Source organism: Lemur catta, unplaced genomic scaffold (assembly GCF_020740605.2).
Source record: "Lemur catta isolate mLemCat1 unplaced genomic scaffold, mLemCat1.pri scaffold_53_ctg1, whole genome shotgun sequence".
Taxonomy (NCBI): domain Eukaryota; kingdom Metazoa; phylum Chordata; class Mammalia; order Primates; family Lemuridae; genus Lemur; species Lemur catta.
This window is the reverse complement of record NW_025423858.1, coordinates 1384576-1410740: the sequence shown is the minus strand read 5'-3', so window position 1 is coordinate 1410740 and position 26165 is coordinate 1384576. Positions and strand designations below refer to the sequence as shown.

General features: G+C 37.3%; 1 long non-coding RNA gene across 1 annotated transcript in view; it reads left to right on the top strand.

The window, feature by feature from the left end:
• Nucleotides 1-1111: 1111 nt before the first annotated feature.
• The window catches only part of LOC123629844, a 32033-nt gene continuing 6979 nt past the window's right edge, over nt 1112-26165 (top strand). Inside the window, exons 1-3 of the long non-coding RNA XR_006732315.1 lie at nt 1112-1484; nt 2788-2852; nt 24413-24456. This is a non-coding gene — a long non-coding RNA (uncharacterized LOC123629844). The remainder of the gene's footprint in view (nt 1485-2787; nt 2853-24412; nt 24457-26165) is intronic.

Below are 26165 nucleotides of genomic sequence, written 5' to 3'. Positions count from 1 at the left end.
GCGTGGCGAGCGCGGTGTGCGGGGTGTGTAGTGTGTGGTGTATGAGTGTGGTGTGTGGTGTGTGTGATGTGTGGTGTATGAGTGTCATGTGTGTGGTGTGTGGTGAGTGTCATGTGTGCGGGGTGTGTGACTGTGTGGTGTATGAGTGTCATGTGTGCGGTGTGTGGTGCGTGGCGTCTGACTGCGTGGCGAGCGCGGTGTGCGGGGTGTGACGTCCGTCGCCCACAGGCGCAGGCCGGCGCAGCCCTGTCCCTGCCGAGCAGGCGTCGCGTCTCTGGGGCCGCAGAGCCGCGGCCCGCGGGAGCGAGGAGGAGCCGAGCAGCGGCGCGAGCTGGGACTTCGCATCTGACACGGGAGGACCCCGTCCGTGGGCGCGTGGTGGGGACACTGCGAGTCCCGGGACTTTTCCGGGGACTTGGTGTGGGGCAGTTGGAGCCGCGAGGCCCTGGAGCTCGGGCTGTCCTGGGACAGCAGGGCTGGTCCCGTGCTGAGGACGCGGGGCGCCCTGGCGGTGCGGCTCGGTCGCAGGGGGCACGTGGCCCTCGGCCGCCCGGGCGCTGGGACCCCGCCCCGCCTCCCCGCGGCTCGGGCCGCAGCCGCCGCCCAGGTGCAGCCGCCGGGCGTCCCCGCGCGCCCCTCGCCCGCCCGCGACTTCCTGGTTTGCGGAAGGTGCCGCGGCGCCGGCGCAGGAACTGCGAGGCCGGCTGCGGGGGCGGCGGAGAGGGGCCGGCCACGCCGCTGCTGTCGCGGAGGCTTTGGGGGGTGGGGGGCGGGCGTGGGCCCGCCGCCACCGCCACCGCCGCGGCCGTGAGGAGCCCCCTGCCCGGCGGCGCGACCCCGGCTCCCGGGGCAGCGGCTTCCAGGCCGGCGGGTCGGCGCTGCCCGGGCGCGGCGGTGGGAGCGCCGGTGTCGCCGCGTCGGGGGGGAGGGGCGGCCGCGGCGCCGCCCGCTGAGGGGACCGGCCCGTCCCGGGTGTGTCCGGCGGGACGGTCGCTGCCCTGTGAGGCTCCGGGAGGGAGGAGCGTTGAGGTGGAGCGGTCGCTATTTGAAGCGCTTTCTGAGCATCCAGGTCACCGTGTCTTTCTGACTTGCATTGACCAGTGTGTCTCGCTGTTCCTTCTGCAGTTTCTTCTCGTTAACTTGGCCTCTGGCGTTTGTGGACGAGGCGCCGGGTCTGCACGGTGCCCGCAAATGCCACGCGACTAGACGGCACTTTGTGTGTGCGCTACAGTATCCGTCAGTGGCTATGTTACTTCAGGAGATTGGGTAAAAAGCGGTTTAATAACGATGGTGACTTTGTTTCTAGGTGTCTCGGAGGCGTGAGCTGCGCATTTCCCTCCTGAAACTCCGGGGAGAATCCCCCTCCCCGCCGCCTCCCGCCGCCCGCGCCCCGTCAGCGTCGTGTGTTCCCGTCACTGGGAACGGCCTTTCGGATCTCACAGAAGCATGACTGAACCAATGTTTAACTTTTACCCCTAAGAGAGGTACTAAAGGGCATTAGGCAAATAGGAAAATTGTGTCATTTGGAACTGTTTTCATTGTTTGACAGCTGGTGGAAAGGGGGAGTAAGTCCACCCGGGAGGCTGCAGAAGGAATCAGAGTTGAGATTTTTTCCCACTGAAACCGGTTAATGGTGGGAGGGCTGAGGAAATGTGTATCTGTGAATTAATTTATATGGCTTGTCACTTTCTATGTTTCTAGATCATGTCTTGTAACAAAAATTTTCTAAAAATCAGTATTTATTTAGAAGTCAGAGCTGGCTTTATTTTCTTGAAGGAGGTACGTGTTAAAAACAGCCAATGTGTAATACAGAGACACTAAAGTCTCATCAGCAGGAATAACTGAAAGATGGTAACACTTTGGACTTGTGGTATCAGACTAGGCCTATTTTTACCCTCTGATGGAAAGAGAGATAAAACAGAACTCTGTTTTGAAAAAAAAGTGTCTTAATAGATTTCAATTTACAATTTGAAATTTAACCAATGAATAGGTTAAACGTGTGGCAAGTTAGTAAAAACAGTAAGTTCTGACTGATGCAAACCAGCCTTACAGTTTGTAGCGGGTAAATTTAATCTGGGGGCTGATGTCCAGTTTCCCCAATGATAATTGGTATGAAAGAAGTCTTTTTTTGTTATCTTTCGAGTCTCTGAATAGTTTGCTACTTTAAACATGCCTAAGTACCGTAAATACATCTCAAGGAAAGTATATGCAAAGTATCCCATTCGTGGACCTTTACAAATGTCCTATGGTGATCTATTAATAGAACGTGGCAGGTGGAGCCAGGTATTTGTCATTTACACTCAGATTGCAAGTCCTTGGAAGAAAGGCTGAGAGCTTGTGTTAAGCTCCATTGGCAGGATCTAAAAACACTTAGGGACACACTGGCCTTCCAATTTTGGATGCAATAAGATAAAAGCGATGATTTGCATTTATACAGCACTTGATTTATAATGTAATTGCCCATATATTATTTGACTTGTAATACAATTATTCTGTGAAGTGGACAAGGCACTTTATTTTTTTTTTTAAGGTAAGAAAATAGTCTCAGAGGTTAAATGCTTTGCCCCAAGTCTCAGATCTCAGCTCCTAAATATCAGTAATCTTAAATTTCTAATCTGAGAAACATTTTCATTGTTATTTCTGCTATACTGTAGTCATATAGTTACATTTAATATGTAGAGGTAAGAACAAGATTAGTCTTAGAATTAAGAAAATACAAGCTTTATGGAGATGCTTATTTGTTATAGGAAATAAATATAACAAAGTTTTTTTTTTTTTTTTTTTTAGGGCCAATCCAGAAAGAACCTTTGACTTGGTATTGAAAGTGAAATGTCATGGCTCTGAAAATGAAGGTATGTGTGTTCTGTAAATTCTTCAAATAACTGATTGAGTCTGTCAAAGCAAGTGTTAACATTGTGGAGTACTGGAACATGATAGTATCAGAAAATAATAGTACTAAATGTGTATTCTGCATTGAGTGTCTCAGGTTTCTGGTAGTAACATAGATGCTAGGTCTTTGCCTTGGGGATATAGAAATCATGAATGTTATCTGTGCAGCTTGAATTTCAGGTGTGTGTTAAGCCCATATAACTTACAACTCAACTTTACCATGATTCATTGATAAAGTTACTGTTAGTTTTGGGAAAGGGTTTGTCTTTTCATTTTCTTTCATTTGTGTTTGAAAATTTAGCATCTTTTTAAAAACATTAAGGCAGATTCTCTGCCAGTATCAACGGAAGCTACACCAATTCCCTTCTAATGTTTCTGGAATGCAGAATGTAGACTGAGTAGCCCCTTGGGCTGGATTTACTTCAGTGGCATAGCACTTTCAGAGAGAGAGAAACAATGGCGTCACATTACTTGGAAGGGTTTCAGTTGTCAGTTCTGTATGATTTCCTGAAAATATGAGAGTATAGTACTTTAATATCATGATTGTTATAATTTCCCCCCACATTTGCTATATTGTACATGTGCATGTGTGTGTGTGGGCATGGGTAGCAGACAAGAATGAAGAATGTCTCCTTGCTTATTCTTCTAATATTTCTTTGCATGGTGCATCTTCATGGATATCTCCAGTGTAGGACCTTCCTTGTAGTGCACTCAGATCCTGGATAGCATGATGGTTAAGTGTGGGGTTTTGTGGAGACTAGTGGGCTATCCTAAAGCCTTAGTGGAAAGTTTACTGACACTCTTATCTCCAGAAACCAGCCAGCAATTATCTTCTATTAAGCAGTTTAGAGCTGTACACCTTAAAATAGAGGAGCCCCACCCAGCTGTGGTGAAATGGGCACAGCTAATTTTAGGTAGGAAGTCACCCACATTTCTGGCTCCACCAGCCCTGCCTGCTGCACCTCTGGCCTATTTGAACTGCTGCTGTTGTCAGGTATGTCCACGGGCAGAGAGTGATCCTAAGTTGCAGGGAACATTCTCTGATTAAAGAAGTTATTTTGTGTTGTCCTACATGGAGTAAAGTTTGTCCATTTGCATTCTTTCCAGGCCCAATGAAGTCCTCTTTGCAGAATGGGTACTCAAATGGATATATTATTTTTTCAGTTCCAGTTTAAATCTATTCTGTAGTGTATTTGTTATGAATTAATCTTGAAAATAATCATAGCATTACCTAAGGTGTGTGGAATAATGCTCACCTGATGTTGTTGGTAAAATAGGCTAAATTCATTTGGAAAATGTGGATTTTCCATAACTTTAAATTCATGCTAAAGTGTTCTTGAAAGATAGATCAGTCTGCCTTATATAACATTCAATCTATGCACGAGTAAGAGAGGTTGTTACCTTTTCATAAAGACTTGTGAGTGGTTTACTCCCTCCTTCCTCCCTTCACCGGTTCCTACTGTTCATGAACTGGTCATTCCAGTTTGTATCTTCTATTCCTGCCATGCTTTTATTACTGTCTTTCTGCTGTTACTGTTTAAATCACTAGTTTTTAGAAACATCTTCATGTGTATTTTAAGTTTATCCAGCTTAGTAAAATTTGAAATATAATAAATGATTAAAGTAAGCAATTTTGGTTTCTCTAGGTTGCGATTATGGCTAATTGGCACAAAATTCTAAAGATTTTTTTTAAAAGCTAAACTCACCCATGCAAAAACCAGTAACCTTTCTTCTTTTGAAGAAGGACTTAAGTAGTATGATAACTAATATTTTAGTGTCTAACAAGTTACAACTTTTTGTGCCCTAAAAGTAATGCTATCTGTAAGAGTAAAAGTAAAATTTTATGTTGAATTGAGTGTTTATGTAATGTTTTCTCAATTTTCTGTTTTATCGCTAAATCTTAAATGGATAAAGTGCAGAAATTATTTAAAAAGTTATTGGAATATTCCTATTTAACTGTCAGTACTTATTTTTATTTTTATTTTTTTTTGAGACAGGGTCTTGCTCTGTCACCCAGGCTAAAGTGCAGTGGCATCATCATAGCTCACTGCAACCTCAAACTCCTGGGCTCAAGTGATCCTCGTGCCTCAGCCTCCTGAGTAGCTGGGACTACAGGTGCGTGCTACCACGCCCGGGTAATTTTTCTGTTTTTTGTAGAGATGAGGTCTCATGCATGCTCAGGCTCATCTCGAACTCCTGGCCTCAACCACTCTTCCTGTCTTGGCCTCCCAAAGTGCTAGATGTGAGCCACTATACCCAGCCCTTAGACTGTTATTTTCATCTGCATTCAAAGCTGGGTCACTAACTGTGTCCAAGTTTAAGCCACAGGACAGGCAAGAGAAATACTTAAGGGAAGAAATTTCTTAGGCAAGGTAGGGGAAAATTTGATACGTCACTTTCCTTGCTAAGAACTTAGTCACACAGTGATACTACTTAGGTATAAGGGAGATTGGAAAATGTCATCTTTAACTTTATGACCAAGTGCTGAGGGAAAAGGGAAAAAACATTTAAGTAGATCAACCGTCATTTGGCCACTCATGCCTGTACTGAATCGGCATCTTGTATGATTTTAGGAGCTCACCCCAGTCCAAGCAGCTTGGACACGTTATTGGCCCAAACTTGTTTTTTGTTCTTCCTTTTGTTTTTCATCCTTCACCTCTGATGCAAACCCTTACTTATCTAATTTCTAAACTTAAGCTGCTGTACGTATCAATGGATTTAAAAAGAGACAGCAGGGAAGAATGGTGGGAATGGAGTTACTCTTTGTGCTAATTCTAGCTCAGCTGGCCAAAAATGGCCAGTTACATTTGTAGTAGAAAAGCACTTAAAACTGTGAACAAGCTTCATAAAAGTGTCACATATTAGCTAAAAATTAGTTCTTACAGGAAAAACCTTGACTGGCCTCCATCATGCCATAGCATTCTCTTTTGTAGCCTTCCGTTATGTTTCTCCCATATTTTCTTCTTCCTTTTCTTCCCTTGTGCTTCATTTATTCTCAGAATGATTTATTTCTAACATTAAGCTTTCTTAAATTTTTAGAAGTTGGATAGTTAATATATTTTATCATAAGCCAGATCAAATTTAAATTTTTAAAGGAAGCATTGAAATTCTTGATTTTTGGTTTGTTGGAGGAAGTGACTATACAGAAGTACTTTCAAATAAGAATGTTTTGTTATAAAGCATTCTTGTTTCCAAAGTTAAGTTACTCTATAAAATAATTAATTTTTCTATTAACTATGATAGTAGTCTAATGCTGATGGATGTATTAATATATAGTATATTTATGAGTATATATGCATACTTACTGATGGAAATTTGGAAAATAAAGACATGCATATACAAGAAAATATAAATCATGCCTAATCCCATATTCTAGAAATTACCATTGGTAAATGTTTCCTTCATGTCTTGAACGTACATACAATATTGATTTTTAAGAGTCATGGTTAATTGGTTGTCTCTTTTCCATCATTTTACTTAGGCATAATTCATGGACAGAAAAGATATTTAATGATAGGCATGATAGATCTATTTAATCTTAGGTTTTGTACCATTCTGTTAACTATTATACATATATAGATTTAACTAAATTTATTTTCTTATATTTTTCTGTTTTATCAATGTTCCTTTTAATTTTGTTAAATTTTGTATACATTTTTTTTCTACAGAAGTAGGAACGAAATATTTAACATTTCCTGCCAGTCATTGCTTATGCATTTTGTTCCAAAGTCCTCAATTTAAATGGTGTTCTTTGCCAGGCTTAGATTTTCATGTGACTCTTTTTTTTTTTTTTGAGACAGAGTCTCACTTTGTTGTCCCCGGGCTAGAGTGAGTGCCGTGGCATCAGCCTAGCTCACAGCAACCTCAAACTCCTGGGCTTAAGCGATCCTACTGCCTCAGCCTCCCGAGTAGCTGGGACTACAGGCGTGTGCCAACATGCCCAGCTAATTTTTTCTATATATACTTTTTTTTTAGTTGTCCAGATAATTTATTTCTATTTCTAGTAGAGACGGGGTCTTGCTCAGACTGGTCTCGAACTCCTGACCTCGAGCAATCCACCTGCCTCAGCCTCCCAGAGGGCTAGGATTACAGGTGTGAACCACCGCACCCGGCCAATTTTCATGTGACTCTTAAAAGAATAGCACATACTTCTCCAAATCAGACATCTGCTATGTATAAGCATTGATTTTTTTTTTCCTCATAAGAATAAATTTATTTCTTTTGTGAAGTTTGTTGGTCATGACCTATTGAAGTTGTCAGGCTAATCATCATTATAGGTTAAAAAAGGGCATGTTTATATTTCTCCTAAAATTTGGGGAATCAATTTATATTACTGTATGAACTATGTAACCCATGATTTATTCTTGAATTCTGAATACTATAGTCAGTGGTTGCACTCTTACCTCTCATGAATTCCTATCCATTGTAGCCTTTTGAACTATTCTGATTATTCTGCACAGTTTATTTTTTACATTATTCATGTTAAATATTATGGACAATTTTGAAAAAAGGAAAAAGATTCTTTTTATACCAATAACATAAAAATATCTATTTTTGTGCATTTTGTTTCAGATTTCACTATGAGCTTATTTAATATGATTATAATCATATATAATAAGTTTTCACTTAATAATTTTCAGCATTAGTTGTTTCCATGGATGTGAATTATAAGGTTATATTTTAAAAACTGTAGTCCTCCCCACAATCATTGTAAATATTCATGAACTCACCCATAACTTAACATACTTAAGGGAATTGTTTTTCTACTGACATCATATGACCAAATTTAAATTTGTTTAATGTGTTTAACATTTTACAGGTTAAAAAAATTTACAAATAGTTTTTATAAGTATGATTTGTTTTATGTATGACTTTACTTCTGTTTTAAAGCTTTAATTGAATATCTGCTTTTGGTTTACTATTTGTCTTTTGTTCAATATTAAAAACTTGTAAAATATATAAATATTAAGGGATGTGAAAAGATATGACAGTTTTCTTTTGACTTCTGCATTTTGACCAGTTCCTTCAGCGATAAACACAATAGTAAACTTTCTAACGAGAAATATCTAATATAAAAACTGCAAATAAAAAATGGTCTATTGTAATATTTTTGAATGTATCCTTTAGTTAGATTTTTAAGTGCAGGAGATTAGAATGTCATAAATAAGCCTGTGCATTATTTTAAGAGAGCGTATAGAGGAAGGGGTTGTATGTTAGTAAAATACATTTACTGACCCATGTGTGAATTGGTGACCAAGATTGTTAAAGCATTGAGTTCTAAAGGTTTTTCTCTTATCTTTATGTGCAACAATGGAAAGTTTTACCGTGTGGTCACATAACATCTTCATCAGGTTCTCAACAGGATACCTTAGTTAATTTTCAGCTGAGTGCTTGACAGGATTTTCTCTGGCTAGCTGGTTGGGTGAGAGTCTAGACACCGAGAGGCCAGGCTTTCGTTTCCTCACAATCTCATCATTGTGCGTGTTGAGTAGGAGCAGCTTCCTCTGATGTAGGGCTCCAGGCACAAACAAGGAAGACAAAAGACACAGCTTTTGTTCTCCAAGAGAGGAGCTAATCCGACTGCTGCACACTGTGAAAAATTATAAAGAGAGGAAAAAAAACTTTCCTGGAAGGTGAAGGGTTAACAGTTTAACCTCTGACCGCAAAATAAGCCAGTAAGAGGGGAAAAGTGTTGGGTAAGGTAGAAGAGCAGGAGGAGAAACACTCATCGAGGTCTGTGTGTTGTGTTTATGAAAACAGGTCAAGCAGATGACTGTCAGCGATGGATACTTGAGTTCTGATAGTACACATGTATTTCCAACTGTGTCTTTTGACTTACAGTACTTAAACATATATTTAAACTTCTTAATTTGGAAAGTATATGTTGCAGACCACACTATAAATGCAGGAAACAATAGATATGTAATGTTTGTCTTTTGCTCTTTTTCCCTAATTAAAAAGCTGCATTACGGACTTTTGTCAAGGTATGAATATTTATTTCATTATACGAGAATAAAATCTGGATCCTTTTTATTCATTTTTCCCCAGTTTCCTTATTTAATATGATCGTGTATCTCTGCAGAAATAGAAAAGTTGAGTAGAGCACGTCTCTGGTACATATTAAGACTCCTATTTGGTCTGTGGCATTTTGGTGCCTATTCTGTTAGTACATACAGGTCTTCAGGTGGTCAGTGTTGTTATGAAATAGTATACAAGTCCAGGTAGGAGATGGTTGTAGTGCTAGTGTAAAAAGAATTTGGAGATTTCTGTCTGATCTTATATAGATATTAGTTATCAATACTGAGAATTTAGTTATAATCCATTTAGAACTGATGGAAGTTAAGGTGTTAATCCCTGTGTCACCTGCTGGCTTGGACCTATCGATCTGGACCAATTGCTTCTCCTTCTCCTGTCAATCAGATATCAGTCTTGAACAATAATTAAGGTTTTCTGCACTTGGGCTCTTTGCTTGGCTGTGTTAGTGTATGTAACTTATTCCTGAGAGTAACCACGTGTAGACGTGGGTGAGCAGCTGCTTGTGTTGTATTGTTTGCGGCTGTTCTAAGGTGCAGGATGCTGTGGTGTCATCTTGTGATGACTCTCCTCTTGCTCTGACTCCCTTTGGTAGTATGAGGCGCTTGTTCCCGTGGTTGCCTCGTTTCACTTTTACTCTGAAAAACAGAAAAGGAGAAAGAGGGGGAGAAACAGAGGCTAGAGATTGTGCTGGCTATCCAGTGATAAAGAGGTAAGGGCAAAGAAAAAGGGTAGAAAGTAGAAGGTGGCAGTGAGCTGAAGGAAAGAGACAAGAGGTGAAACACGTGAAATGTACACGTTAGGTCGGAGTGGGCGGTGAGCTACTGTGCAGCGCTCTAAGTTTTCAGCTAATAAATAGTTGATGAAAATTTGATAAGGAATCATTCCTTAAGACAGAAGTACGCAAGGATGGTGTAAAACAAGTGACCAGACTTAGGAAGGTCCTGGGGGTGGAATGAGGTAGATTTATGTGAAGATAAAGAAAAAATAACAGCCAGTCATTTTGCCTCATGCATTATCTCCATTCACCATGGCCAAATGTCTGCATCTGTGTCTTAGCATTTTCCCCCTTTTGCCTGACAGTACTGAATATGATGATAGTTAATGACGTAAGGCTTCCGAAGTGTCAGGCGCTGTTCTAGGCAATGTGTGTATGTAGGCTCACATGGTATTCATGAAATGTTTAATTATTTTTCCCAACATAAAATTAGGTGATTTTTTTTTCATAAAAATTCTAGCTTTTCTTGAAAAATCACAGTGTCTGTCAACACTGGGCCCACTTTCCACGTGGCTGGAGCTGGATGATGCTGCCTTCTTGAGAAGGCGTCTGGGGTCTCTTTTTTACTGCATCCTTGTGTTGTTTCCTGCAGGCTCACTGCACTGATTTACACCACCTGCATCTATATGTGTGGGTACACCTGTGTGCTCTAAAGGCATTTCACCTTGAAATCTTTTTCTCCCTTGTACCTATAAAGAGGGAATATATTTATGTAACAAATAAATAATTATACCTTGACTTTTTCATAGGTTTTAAAGAAGATCTTAATTTTTTAAAAGCTTATGCGACATTTAAACATGATTTTATGCTGTTTTCTAAATTCTTTGTGTTATGCCTGTGCTTCTCCACATGGAGTCTGGGGGGCTGTGGGGATCCTCTGGAGTCCTTCGGGGGTTCTGTGAGGTCAGAACTATTTTCATGATAATCCTGATATGTTATTAGCCTTTTTTACTCCCATTTTCACAAGTAGGTGGTGGACTTTTCTATAGGCTTTGGGATGAAGTTATTGCTCCAATGACTGATGAAGTGTGTACTTGGGACAGTAAACATCATTTGCAGTAACTCACCTAAACAGTAGTTCTTTGATGACCTCAGTGATATCTAAGAGTAAAAATAATTCCTGAGACCAAAAAGTTTGAGAACTTGTGTTCAACGTTATGGAGGCTAACTAAAACACATCAGCAGCCAATGTCCAAGGACAATTCTGCATAATTACTATTTTTTCTATGTAATTACTGTTTAATTGACCATTTATTTCTTGAAGCGTGGTGCTTTCTTAATTAGTGATGGCTTTACCCTGTTCATTTGCTTGTTATCTTTAGTGAAAACATATAAGGGTGGAACACTTGACTCTCTTTGATATCAACAAGTATTTGATTCATTATATTGCCTTTAAATCAGAATTGATCAGACTTATATTAAAGTAGGCTAGCTACTTAAAATAAGCACGTTGATATAAGTAAATTAATGTCATGAGATTTACTCTGAAAAAAGTGATATGATAGGGAAGAATTTTATATGCATTATATATTTCCATTGGCTGGAAGGAATGAAAAATAAATTCCATGAAAAAAATTGAAAAGACTGCTTTTATGAAGTATACAGAAAAAATAAAACACATGATTTCTGCCTTCAGGATCTTTATTTAAGTGAGGAAATATAAAATAGTTAAGTAGAAGTGTAAGGCAGTATAACATATTTCAAAATAACTGGCTTAGATGATATGTATTGCCTGGAAGTGAGACCGTCCGTGAGGTTGCAGTGTTTTGGGAAGGCCTCACAGCAGTGGTCCAGAACAGAGCAAAGAATTTGGAGATACAGATAAAAGTGAACATAGTATTTGAGGAAGGGGGTACAGCATGTATTGAAGTATGAGTAAATCCTTGGAATTTGTCATTTTATGTACGTGAAAGACTGGATGCCTGGATTGAATAGAAAATTTATATTGGAATGTAGAGGGAAATAAATTTTAGGTAGGATGGAATTGGGTCAGAAGTGCCAAGTTTGCTACATTGACTGGTCTTAATATGTAGAGTTATTTATTGTGTTAAAATTTGAATATTCTACTTGAGGTATTAAATACCAACATAGATTGAGGAATTGGGTTTTCTCAGTGTAAGCAGTGAGAAGCCACTGAATATTTTTCTTTGAACAGGGGCATAATAACATTATTTTAGGCTGGGTGTGGGGTGGCTCATACCTATAATCTCAGCACCCTGGGAGGCCAAGGCAGGAGGATGGCTTGAGCCCAGGAGTTCAAGGCTCTAGTTAGCTATGATTCTGCCAGTGCACTTCAGCCTGGGCAACAGAGCGAGACCCTGTTTCTAAAAACCAAGACAAAGGACAACACTATTTTAAGGAATTAATTTAGTGGCAGTGGGATGAGAAGAGCTAAGTGTCAGCCAGACTAGTTAGTAAGAATTTAGAGTAGGGTTAGAATATGACAGAAGAGGAATGGATGAGAACTACATTTCAAAGGAAGAACTAACATGATTAGCAGCCGATTAGATGTAGAGGATGAAGAAGGTGTGTTAAGGCTGATTCTGAGATTTTCAGCTTTGGTGCCTGGGTTTCATTAGTAGAGTGAGAAGGGTATGATCAGTTTAGACACTAAGGGAATGGTGTAATGAAGTCATTGGAAAAATTTGGCTTAAGATACGAAATTTTACTTTATGCTTATGAACATCTATAAAAAACACTAATGTTTTACATGTGGAATTATGTATTATGTTGTAGTTTTGAGTCTAGTTTGAAACACCTGAAGCTTGAAAAAAGGCTGAAATTTTTTTTTTTTTTTCCAGAAAGATTGAGGTAGTTGTTCCCAACCAGCGCTACACATTAGAATCACCTGGGGAGTTTTAAACAAAAATTAATTGCAGACATTTAGTATGGTATGGGATAGGGTAAAGAGGCCACCTTTTTCTTTTTTAAATGATGTTCCTTAGGCAATTTAATGAACAGAAAGGGTTGAGAACCACCACATTTATGTAGAGGAAATAATTTGTGAGATACGGGAAATAGAGTTTCAGTAACAGCTTTTGGGTTTGTTTTAAATTACATGTGGTGATGTTCCAGCTTTTCAACAAGAGAGAAAAGAGTTAAGTTCTCTTGTGAGAGATTTAGTTGGACATGGGGAAGAATTTTTATTTATTTTTTAAAAATTTTTATTGATTTGTGGGGTACGTGTGCAGATTTGTTACATGGACATATTGCATAGTGGTGAAGTCTGGGCTTTTTATGTCACCTTCACCCAGTGAGTGTACTTAGTACCCATTAGGTAATTTCTCATCTCCCACCCCTCTCCCACCTCCCACCTTCCACCCCCCTGCCCCTCCGAGTCTCCAGTGTCTGTTCTACTGGGAAGAACTTTTTAAGACTGGTCAAGTGAGGCCATGGGAGTGGAGAAGGGACAAAGGAATCTGTAACTGGTTGTGATCAATTAGTTGTAAATACCACTGCACTCAGAGCATCCTACTGGGAAGAACTTTGAACCATTAGATTTATTGGACACTGCAGGAGGGAAACTTGGGAGGTTCGTGGTAGTGTGTGTGCGGAGTGTAAATGGATACACCCAGTTTGGTGTAATGTGAAGGAGCCGGACACGCAGGGAGAGGGAACAAGGCCTCTTGTGACCCCTCTAGCCTATAATCTCCAGTACGTGGTTATTTTCATAGGTAAACTCACGTGACAAATAATCCGTGTGAAATTGTGTTTGCTCTTGCAGTCTGTGTATTATAGAAGTAGAATTCAGTCTAGTTGGCCTCAAAACCAGATCACTGTTTTCTATTCTCAATACCTAGCAAGGTCTTTCTAATATAATTCCCAATAACTTGATATTATGTGTTTTAAGAAAAATGAGTGAAAATTACTCTAGGAGTTAATAATTGGTAAGCATGTTCAGACTAACAGCTTTCTGTCCCTACAAGGAAATGATTCTTTTTGCCAATATCAGTGTTATATTTACCAATCATAATATTGACCTCAAAGGTTAATGGTATAAACTCATTATTAGTTAAGGAAGATGCTATCAGGGAAGACTTTAGAATTAAAAAATTGCTTAATTAGTAACAGTGAAATATTTGTTCACATCTCTACTTCTTTCATAGTATAGCAAGAGAGACCTGAAATATAATACCTGGGTTATGCTTGTTTTGCTTATCATTGTACTTTGTCATTAACAAGTTTCTTAATTTTATCATAGATATTTTAAAAGTGTTGCCCACAAGTCCATAGGCATCACTAACTTGAGGGTGGAGATGACACATTGAAATTCAGACTCAGTTGTTGCAGCTTGACGACCTTTATCTGAGCGCCTTCTGGGTCTTAGTCCAGTTTGAGGTGTTCACTTTGGTCCCTATGTCCGTGGTCCCCCAGGGGCGTCTCACAGGTGGAGGAATCGCTCGTCTCCCTCAGCTGCTGTGCCTCATGCCTGTCCCTGCAGTCGTCTCCGTATGACTGACGCAGTCGTCTCTCCAGACCTTGCTTGGTGCTCCACCAGGATGATGCTGGTGATGCTGGCTGGTGCTGGCAGGGACGCGTGCCATCACCTTCGAGCACTGTTTGAAGTGCACCCTGTGTCACTGCTACTGCTCTTGTCACCTGGGCTGCCATTCGTGATGGTGTTGCCGGTCCTTTGTACTTTCAGCGCCACTTGATCCTTCACAGCCCGCACTGTGAGTCCAGTCCCTGCGGAGTAGGGAGGCAGCTTCTTATGGTCTGTGTTGAAGTTCTGCAGACCTAAAGCTCATTAGTCATTCTATGAAACACTTTCCACAGTGCCCGCTTGCTGACAAGGTCCCTGAGTTAGATCAGGTTCATAAACACCCGCTGTAATCCACTGGGAGAGTTTCCCTCTGACTCGTAGGCCTCTATTGCTCTTGGGATGAATTCTGTCTCAGGAGGGTGGATCATCTTATAAATCTTATATTATTTGCTGTCTTCCCTGCTATTTCACCACAGATTGTCAATATATGTCTGAATTCTAGTCCTAGTATCTATAAGGTGAAAGTTCTTTTCCCAGGATGTTCATTTAAAATATTATTTGAATTATTCAGTAGCCTCATACCTGGGCTCATTATTTTGTCACTTTTCAGTTTATGCTCAACACAGAAGCCAGAGTGATCCTGTTGAAATATGTGAGACCATGTTACCTCTCTGCTCAAACTGTTCTGTGGCTTCCTTTCCCAGAGTTCAAGGCAAGTTCTTCTTTATGACTCTTAAGGTTCTTTATGTTCTTCTTGTTTCCTCTTATCTTTCTGGCTTCATCTAGTCTCCTTTTTTCATTTAATACTGTATTTTGTACATTTTTTTTCATATGAGCAAACGTAATTTTTTCAAGACTGTAATCTTTTTCAGGGCTGTATAGTATGTTATAGAATAATAATAATATAACCATTTTCATATTGATGGACATTTAAGGTTATTTCTAAAACTTTGTCAATTGCAAACAGTGCTTCAATAAACATTGTTGTATATATTGGTCTGCATACATGAAATATATGATTTCTTGCATTTTACACTTTCCTTAGGGAGAATTATTCTTTTTTCCTGCTGTTACAATCTTTAGACACTCCTTTAGTGAGAATCTGTTCTTGGTGCATGTTTTAGTTTTTGTCTTTCTGAAAATATCTTTATTTTGCCTACATTTCTGTTTACACGGTTTTAAATGACAAGGATACTTTCTTAAAGGTTTTGAATATATTATTCCACTGTCTTCTGGCTTCCATTGCTGCTATTGAGAAGTCTGCTATCAGTGTAATAACGTGTCTATTTTTCTAGTTATCTCTTTTCTCTGTAGGATACTTTTAAAGTTATCGACATCATTTTGTGCTTTGCAACTTCGTTATCAGGCCTCAAATGTCTTTCTTGAGCTCTAGCTTGGGCTTGTTGTGCTTTCTGAATCTGAAGCTTATGTTGTTTGCCAGTTTTGGAAAAATCAGTCTTTATTTCTTCTAATATTATTTTCTTCCCTCCCCCATTACACACACTCCATTCTCTTTGGTCTGATTTTTTAGAACTCTAAATAGATCTGTGTTGTTATTTTGGTCCCCATTTTTCTTAACTTCCTTTAGGTTTCTCACTGTTTTTATCCTTGTGCCTCATTCTGTTTACTATCTTTTGTGTCTGATTTATTTCACTATTTCTCTTCTCAATTTTATAAGATTTGCTATTTATTCTATCCATTGAGCTTTTAATTTCAAAAATTATATTTTTGAAGTTCTAGTTTTCAAAATCTGTCTTTAAAAATCTCTTATTGTTTGCTCATACTTGGAATCCTTATTTTCTTTTTTAAACGTTTTAGATATTTTTATTATATATGTTGTTTCAGATAACTTTAATATCAAAAGCCTTTGAGGCAGGAGCAAAACAAAATATTTTAATTCTGTTTCTGATGGGTTATAATCACAGGTGTTTAGATTTTCTATAGTAATTTTGAATTGCAAATTTATGTTTGGCAAGACCTGAGTTGAGTATTTCTTCTTCCAAAGGATATTTATATTTGCCTCTGTCCTGTGCCTGATATGAGATCTCTCTGGGATTACAAAATCAATTCCTAGGCTTTGTAGATAAAAAGATAAGTAGTTATTGCATTTACAGTAAATTTCTTAGTGAATTTATTTGTTGAGTCTTAAGTATATTCTACATTTAATTTGATCCTAACTTGGATGTATTCTGAAAGAAATGTGACACATGGCTTAATTTGGTTCTTTAATATTTTGTTTTATTGTATTTTCATTTTAAAATATTTTTAGTAATTCTTAATGTAGCTTACAAATATTTTCATCTTAGTAAACTTTGAGTCATTTTAATAGTAGGTATGATTCTACTCATAAATTTTAGCTTATTTCCAAATTATTGAAACTGTGTGTTATATCTAGGAGTGCCAGGAGTCTGTTGCACTTCAAACTATCTTTATGTCAAATGGGAAAAGCCTTCACTAAGTTTGCATTTCTACACAGAATTATTTTTTGGTGTAATATGAAAATTAAATGTTATGAATAAAATGAAACTGTTTTATGAGAGGGTCAGTTAATTTTACATTTCTGAAGTTTCACGCTAAGGCTGTGTTTCTTTAAAATGTTTTAGTTCAAAGAGTTAAATATAAGGGATATTGTGAATAAAAATACATGTTGTCTTTTTGTTTAATCACATACTTGTAGGAAGAATTATTAAAAAACACTGTCTCATGCTAAATTAAAACATGGCCTCTTGTCTTCCTTCCTCTTTAAGGGAATCATAATAAAAGCTATTGCTTTAGGATAGGATGCACATCTTAGCTGACTAAAAGGTGTATCAGGTTTTGTATGACAGATCGTCTTTCTGCAGGCAACCTATTAACTTCTTTTTCCCCTGTGTTCTTATAAAAACTTAGTGTTGGCTTTTTATGATTGATATCTGAAAAATGTCAAAACATTGATTCTCAGTTGGAAGTTCCTTGTCATAGATTAATCAGAATTGAACATCTGTGGAACAGCATTTCTTTCCCTTTTTTGTTGTTGATTTTTTTTTTAACTCTCATGAAGGGCCCTTGGGACAGATGGCCCCTTACTGTTGGTTTGATTACCATGATCACCCACAGCTTCAGAGGAGTGCCAAGAAAAGAAATTGCTTTCTTTGTCAAGGTGTTTTCAATTCAATTCTCACCCATTAGCCCTGTTTGGTTAAGTTTGGAATTACTCTATCAGGTGATTGATGAGAGTTTTCATTTTATTATAATAGGTCTTATTTAAAAGGAGTGGAAGTAGTAAAATGATACATCTAACACGGTATGGATTATATGAGATTCTTAGAAGTTTCATTTTCATTACCTTAGTTAGAATTTGCTAATCTATGAGCAAAAAGAGCTTCCTTATTTTGAGTTGTGATGCTAATTTTAGGTTATTCTGGGGAGAAATATTTAGAACGACTAGAATTATCCATTAAGTTGTTTCTATGGTTTGCATTTCAAAAGCACCAAAATTATTTTACAGTAGTAGAAGCAGTTTGATTTTCCAGATGACTCTTTAGAATGAAGATAATCACAATGGGATCATTACATTAGATTTTATTTCTATCACTGCTTATGTACATTTTTAGGATGGTGAACAAATGGACAAATTTCCAAATTTGCTTGCTTTTAAATGTGTACATCATATAAAGCAACAAATAGAAGTGTGATCTCTATTTTTGCAACTGGTTATAAAGTAAAAGATCTTGAAATAATGTTTTCATTTCTATAAGGTTTTTGTGCATGTAAGTCAAACTTAACATGATTATATGAAGAATTATTTTAATTCCAGATTGAGAGGATATTAATTTGAATACTATTAATATTCTTTACAAGGTTTCTTCACATACAGATTTCCAAGTATTGTTCAGAGGAAGTCTGTAAGATTTAGGCCATTGTTTTACAAAAAAAAATTTAAATACTTGTTTTGCTGAAAATATCTTCTTGTAGATAATTAAGTGTGAATGTACTTTAAACTAGTGTCCAGTGAATGACCATTAAAGTCAAAGGTAACCAACCAGAGCAAACTGGGTTTACTTGTGTGGTGCTGTACGTGCAGCGGCGTGTTTCAGAGAGGATGTCCTGCTAGAAGCCGGGATACCTGGATTCCAGTCTTGGCTTCGATAGTTACTAGCTCCAGAACCGCAGGATGAAATATAACTTTCCTAAGTCCGAGTGGTAAAAAGTACCTTTAAGGTCCTTTCTCATTCAGAAAATTCTAAGATTCTATCCATATATAATGAAACTTTTTGTGAAAATACAAAATAAACAAAAGCCTTAAATTTTTTTACATTCACAGATACACCTACTGTGCATTTACCCTTCTGTTGTTCAAATTGGAACTTAATTGCTTAAATTCTACAAAGCAAAGCATTCTAAGAAACCACAGCAAAAAATATTTCCTCACGTATCTGACATGGAAAGGTACAGACAGATGTCTGTCTTGTTTAGATATGGACTGTCAGTGTGTCTGTATGTGGTGTACATAGAGGAAATGAATAGCCAGTATATCTTTATGTTCACATAACTAAAGTTCTCCATCAATTATATAGGTCCAGTGTCATAAAACACTCAATTTTGAAATAAAATTCTTTTCTTTGGGATATGGAAGTAGAATTATCCTATTAGTAGACTTACTAGCACAGAAAGGGTTTTAAAAACATTTTGGTAGTGTTTTTCTTTCTAAAAATATTTCCTGCTGTAATTGCTCTGGGTGGTGTTTCTTCTTGGCCCTGTGAAGATCTACCTATTGTCAAATAAAAAAATATGTAATAAAGAGAATTTTTAATTATTTATTGCCATATTAGAAAGAATATTTACAATCAGGAAGTATTAAATTCCTTAACATGTGACACATAATGGTAATCGTTGTGAGAGATACATGATCTGTGCTATTAGCTCTCAAAGTCTGGTGCTTAGACGAGTAGTGTCAGTATCACCTGGGAACATGTTAGAAATGCATGTTCTCAGACCAGCCTCAGAAGTTCTGTGAGTAGGACTCAACAGTGTGGATGTGTAGACATTTCTGTTGCACGCTAAAGTTTGAGAACTGCTGAACTAGACCTTTAAAAGGATACTAAAATTCTATATTCTCATCTACATGTTAGCTTTAAAATAATTTGTACACACATCTGATTATGTTTTATCAAGATTATTTTTAGTCTGAATTTAAGATTTTTCAGCAATGAATTTGTTTTTGTTTTCACTATTGCTTGTAGTCTTAACGTTTGTAATGTTGTGCAGTCTGTAATATTGTGTTTTTTTTATTACTGCTTTGTCAGAATGAGTGATATTTTTCCATCAATGCTGTAAATCTGTGTTTTGCTGGGGTACATGCAAGGAAAAATGGCATGGTGTTGGTTCTCTGGCTTTCTGGTTTCGCCAAGGTCATTTGTGGCCCTAAATGATTGAGATACTTCCTGAAATCCTTTTTTGCAATCAGGCCGAATATAAAATTACAATGATTAGTGGGTTTGAAAACTACTTTGCAGATGTAATAAAAATTATAATTTTAACTGTAGTTATTAAACTTTGTGCTTTTCAGGCTTTTTCATATACTAGCACATGTAGAAAATGATAGTTACATAGGATACTTGGATAAGCACATGAGACACTGTTCTTTTAAAATCAACTTAGAGAAGTGGAGAAGGAAGTTGATTCGCTATTTTTCAATACCTGCGTCTGATCACAGACGGAAAGCATTGTGTTACTCATAGGTAGAAGACCAGAAGTTAAGCTGCCTAATTTCATAATTCTACTTATGCTTCCATTTATTTATTTCATCTTATTTCTCAATCCTACAGTCTTCATATATATGTAGTATATCTTCAACTGAAAATAGCTGTTTTAAAATGTATTTGCATGTTTTGGTGGCAGAGAGCTTCCTACTAAACAAAAAAAATGAGCAACTTTTACACAAAACTCTTATTTTTGTACCACAACAGATTTACTTAGATTTATGGCTTTCTCTTCTGTTTTTCCTGTAACAATGGCACACGTCCTCCAGCTTCTGTCTAAGGCTCGTCTCACCGTCCTGACCAGGATTCCAGCCCTGGCTGTGTTCTCAGGGATCTTAGGCTCTTTCTTTCTCTGGTGCTCTGCTAGCTCATCACTTCCTGTCAGCCTTTAAACACGTGCAAGTCTGTGCCCGTCTGAAATTAAAACACAACAAATCTGTCACACTTAACCTTTCTACCCACCTTTACTTTCTTCTGCCTTTTATAGCCTTTCTTAAATAAATTGCCTCCATACAGTCTCTCTTTCCTCACACTCTTTCCATAATCTTAAATCTGCATCCTTCTTCCTGCCTTTTAATTGAAGCCCATCTGACTGTGGCTGTATGTCTTTAAATACAGTTGCAGTTCTTCAGTTGTCACTTTTCAATGTTTGCAGCATTTTTGAGGATTTCTTTTAGATGCACTCTGTTCCCTTGACTTCGTGACAACACACACTCCAGCTGCATTCACCATACCTTTCTGGTGGTTCTTCCTCACCTGGTTTGTGCCATGTCTGCTTCAGTGGCTTTCCTTGCCAATCCGGCTTCATCTCTTGACGTTGTCTCCCTCCCAATCTACATTCTAGATATATTAGATTTTTTTTCAGTTTCTAAAATGTGTTCTGTTTTCTTGTAACCTCCAAGACTTCACGCATATTGGTTCTCCACTCAGTAGCATTTTCCCTTGCCCACTGTATGGCACAAATCATCATTTTCTTATCTAACCTGAGTGTCAATTTTCCTGTCCTTTCCTTCTGAAGTCCTGTAGTGGCTCTCTAAATTAGGTTAGATTTCCTTATTATGTGCTCCTGCAGCATCCTATGCAGTTAGTACCATAAAATTTTACTGTATTATATGTTTTGATGCTCCTCTTTTCTATGAGTGGTAAGGACTCTGCTTTGTTCACCATTGTATCCCTACAGGTGAAAGAACAAAAATCACACATTTTCTTTAATGATTTCTGCTCATTTATGTTTAGGAGACCTCATTCCTTCATTAGTCATGTTTTTTGACATTATTAAGCCGGTGACTCTTCAAGTTGAGTTGAAATGTTTCTACCTGATAACCGTGCCTGAGACAAAGCTTTGAACAACTAGGTTTCCTCCATGGGTGTCGTAGGTCAGTGCCCGGCAGGGACTTTTCCCGTTTCTTTAGTACCGCATAGCTTTTTCAATGAAATAAATTGAACTTAAGTTAAATGTGCCACAAAAATGTATGAATTATTGGAAATTATTTAAAGTAAGTATTCTTTACATCTCAATTAAGAAAGCTCCAGGCTCTGACATTAGCTAGCTGTATGGCTAAGACAAACTCCTCACTGTTTTGACTTTAATTTCCTCACACTAAAGTTCTGATTCTACAATGTAGGTAAATCAAGTACAGAAAGCTATAATCATGCAAAACACTAATAGGATACATGCTACCTTTTCAAAAGTAGTCTCTGATTTGCAATTTTACAAATGTGTGATTTTAAAGATATTGTATATTTCATCATTGAATTCTACAGAATTAAATAAATATTATTCACTTATGAAAATTACAAACTTCTTCCTGCATAATTTTATAGTGAAGTAGAATCACATTAGTATTCTAAGTAATTTTAACTTTTGTTTTTAATTAAGGGCCAGAAAATGTGAAATATCTGATTGGGAAAGAAAAGAATATACTGCTGAATTTATCTTACTTTACATTTTAAAAAACCCTTAATGGATTTGGAATCTTTGTGATGGTGGCACACAAATCATACTTTAAATATTCACCTTCCAAATTTACTAATTTAATAAAAATTTGTATTTTTTTTACTACACTGTAACATTTCTTATTAAAATAAGAAATATTTATGTCAAAATGAAGTTATATATTTTTATCGTTACTTGGTTTCTAGATTGTTGGCAGCAAAGTTTTTTTTTAAATTAAGATATGGAGTCTCTTTTGAATTACTAGTAGACGTTAGCAAGAAGGAAACGCAGTGTGTATCAGTCATCACTGGCAGCGATTATTCCCACCAGCGGTTCTCATCCTTTCACTCATAAAATCAGCATAAAATTGACCTAATATTGCCAGATCAGATTGAGTATCTGGAAAGTAATCCTCAGGGAACAGAAAATTCGGTCTTTGTGCATAAAGTTGTAGAATCGGATTATATTTTTCAGAGCTCTTTTGTTTCTTCCTTTGCAGTACTTCTGAAAAGTTGCCACAAAGATGCATCAGATGTGCTCTAAATCTAATCACATAGGCAGGAACCAAGTTAATCCATCTCAAAATATGGATGCACATGATTATAATAAAGTTTTGAGTGCTGAAGGATAAAATTCATTTAATGAGAAGAAAAGGATATTTTCCACTTCGTGATGAAACCAGTAGATGCTATTTTCATGTATTTACTTGTTTTCCCTGTGTGGAAAAGCAGAGTGTACAGAAAAAACTGGTGGAGTAAGAGATGAGGAAAAGCGAGACAGGAAAACACACTTAGGTAAATGCTGCAAACAGTACAGGCAGACGGTAAGGGCTGCACAGCAACGTGTAAGAAACTTGTCACAAACATTTTCTCAAACGAGAACTACAAAGTTGAGTTGTTTAGAAGGGTTGTTTGAAATATTCACAGTGAAACCTCTTAATTCCATTGTTTATGAGAACATTATGTAACATTTCTGCATTATGATTTGTTTACGTGGCTATTAGTTATTGTAATTTATCAAGGTAGTAACTTTTGTTTCCTATTTGATGGAGATTCCATCATATACTTTTGTCTTATGAGATTTAGATCTTAGCATCTACCATTTTGCTAAAATTGCCACATATGTATATTTTTTCCAGCTGGGAACATAGTTATCCACAGGACATTAATGTTTGAGTATTTTATGGTGATGAATAATGCATTTCAAATTTATTTTAGAAATGGAAACATTTTGTTTTACATGAGGACATAATCATTTAATATTACCTTTATAAGTTTGTAATACATTATTTTCATATAAGATGTTTTAAATGATTTATTTATGTTAACTTATATGGGAACTTTTTACTCCTTAATAAGTAAAAAGTTTAATTCTAGAAAGCATGCTTTTTTTTAAGTTAAAATATTTGAAAAATATTCTGTTAAATAAAAACACAGGAGGAACTAGCTCATGCTAAAAATGTTGCTAGACATTTATTAAAGTTTGGAATTAAAACTTTTGAAATTATACATCCTTAAATAATATTTCTTAAAAAGCAATATGGAGTAGTAGAAATAAACTGTAGATTTCCATTGGTTGAGTACCTGGAGTGTGGATCTTTGGTCCACCAGGGCCTTTTCCTTGGAGTGGAGTTCGAACCCTGTCATATAGGTTGTACTTGTTGTTCATATTTTATCTTGGGCTTTCAAAGGTTTTTGTCAGAAGTAATAATCTATTATTAAACACTATCCTTTTAAGAGACATTTAAAGTATTCAGAAGTTTTTGACAAAATTAAAAAATAAGTGTATGACCAACATATTTATTAGTGATTATTACAACTAAAACTTCACTTTCTTATGCTAAACAGAAGAGAAGTATTGTGAGAAATAAAGAAAACAAAAAGCTGATGTGAATATTTATAAAGCAATATTGATTTATATAAATTACCAAATTACTAGCTATATTAGAAAAATTTCTCTGAACTGTCCTGCAAATACCAACTGTATTTTAAATAAGCTGCCTTATACCTGCCTGCCAACTCACCTATTACTGCAAAGTCTAGGACTCTTAAAGCCAATATGAAGCAAACATTATTACAATTTTTGTAAATTTTTATTGGGGATTTTAAATGGAAATTTAAGCTGTATATTTTAGACTAGTCCCTGAGGGCTATAATGTATGTGATTACATGTTTACCACATTTAAAATTTTCTTTTCAAATTAAAACCAATATTTTTGTAAGCATAGTTAAAATTGAAAATTCAAAGTTCAGAATCTTTATGACATGTAAATAAAAAAGTGAGTTGCTAAAAGAAATACAGTAATGGTTTTTGATGGCCTAAGTTACTAATTTCATTTGTTGTATTCCAAAGGTCACTAAAACCCTTAAAAGTTCAACATATTTAACTCAATCAAGGAAAAGAAGTGAACCTCATCAACTGTAAATGTCTCAAGAGAAATTTAAAAATTATAATTAAAGTAGCTTTGACAATTTTAAGAGTATTTAACCAGGACTGTTGCTTTAAATGTGTTCTTTTGCCTCTGTTTAAGGATGTGTGTCAATTATTTACAGATCCTGTGGTTTTGTGGAAATTCCCAGAGGACTTTGGAGACCAGGTTGGAACCACATAATTTTTTGTAAAAAATTTAAAATTGAAATATTACAATTACTCCTACTCTTGCTGCTGCTGTAGCTGCTACTACACTACACATAAGTAGCTATAATTATTTTCTCTTGATCAACTGTGAGGAAAAATCTTTGTCAGGTAATTCTAACATTTCTGTCAACTTGATGTTGGAATCTATTGATTATCTTTTTTCTTTCATTTTGAGATCTTCCTAGTTCTTGGTATAATAAGGGATTTTCAACTGAAACGTGGACATTTTTGTATTACATTACAAGACTTGGATCTTTTTTAGCTCTTTTAATTGGCTTCCTTTCTTGGGTACTACCTCATCACCAGCAGGTGGGGGTAGAAGTCCAGATTCCTCACTCGGCCTCCACTGACAGGTGAGAGGGATTCTTGTTACTGCTGGGTGGGGATGAACATGTTCTAGTGCCCTTCCCCGTGGTCTCCCCTGACACAGTAGCAGGGGCAGAAGAGCTCACTACCCAGTCAGCAGAAAGCCCCAGCACCCTACTTGGTCTTCTCTGACACCCCCTCTGTGGGGGTGTTGGTGTGCCTTGTTAGCCTTGCCAGGGTGGAAGTTTAGGCTCCCCATTTGGCCTTTACTGGTGTGGGCCATAGTTTTTGCTGTGATGCTTGGGTAGAGGAGAGTGGTTATTGTGTAAGAGTTTTCTCTCTTGTTCAGCTGCCCCTTTCCTGGTCCTGTAGCTTCTAGAGAGAGCAGGCTTTTGTTGGGACTTTTTTCATCTGTACCCATTGGCATTTCTCGGTTACCAGCTTGTTCTCCTTCAAGTCTGAGATATATGAGGCAAAAGGAAAACCCAGGGAACTCACCACCATAGCATCCCTCAGGCTGTGAAGTCCCTGGCCCGTCTGCCTTTTTCTCTCTCCCATGCAGCGTCATCTTTTTATGTATATGTGCAATCCGCCACATCTCTTACACTCTCTTTCACATGTTCTGTCTTCAACTCTCTATAATATATAAACACACACACATATATAGTATCTAGGGTTTTTAGTTGTACTTAATGAGTGAAACAGGGAAAACTACTTATCCATCGTCCTGGAAGCAGAAGTCCACCTTGGCTTTAAGGGTAGTTTTTGTACATCAAATGGTACATTAGGTTGTTTTCATGCCCCCCATCCCCCAGCCTGTGCATATAGGACCCCATTGCTTCTGACCTTTGGAGTCTAGACACCGAGTTTCTTTGTGGGGAATTTTTCCTTTTTTTTTTTTAATTGCTTTTACAGCCTTTGTCTTTGGTCTGCAGTTTCACAATTACGTATTTATGTATGGATTCTTATTTATTCACATGATTCAATGTTATTTTTTATTCTAACAATCCTTTAATTTTCATTCTATAAAATTTTCACCCATTAATTCTTTTAATGTTGTCTCTCTACCCCCATTCTCCTATTTCTTCTTTTAATTCCAAAATGCCTTTTAGACCCTTTCCTTCAATCCTCCCCATCTCTTAAGTTCTCTATCATATGTTCTATCTTGAACTCTCTATACTGGTGCCTGGTAATTTCCTCCAGTTTCTATTCTAATTCACTACTTCTCTCTTCAGTCTTGCCCACTTTGCTTTCTAACATATCCATTGAGTAATTTTAATTACTGTAATTTTTATTTGTAGATATTCTAGATTCTATTAATAGAAATCTATTAATTCTTTCAAGACATCCTATTCTTTTTTT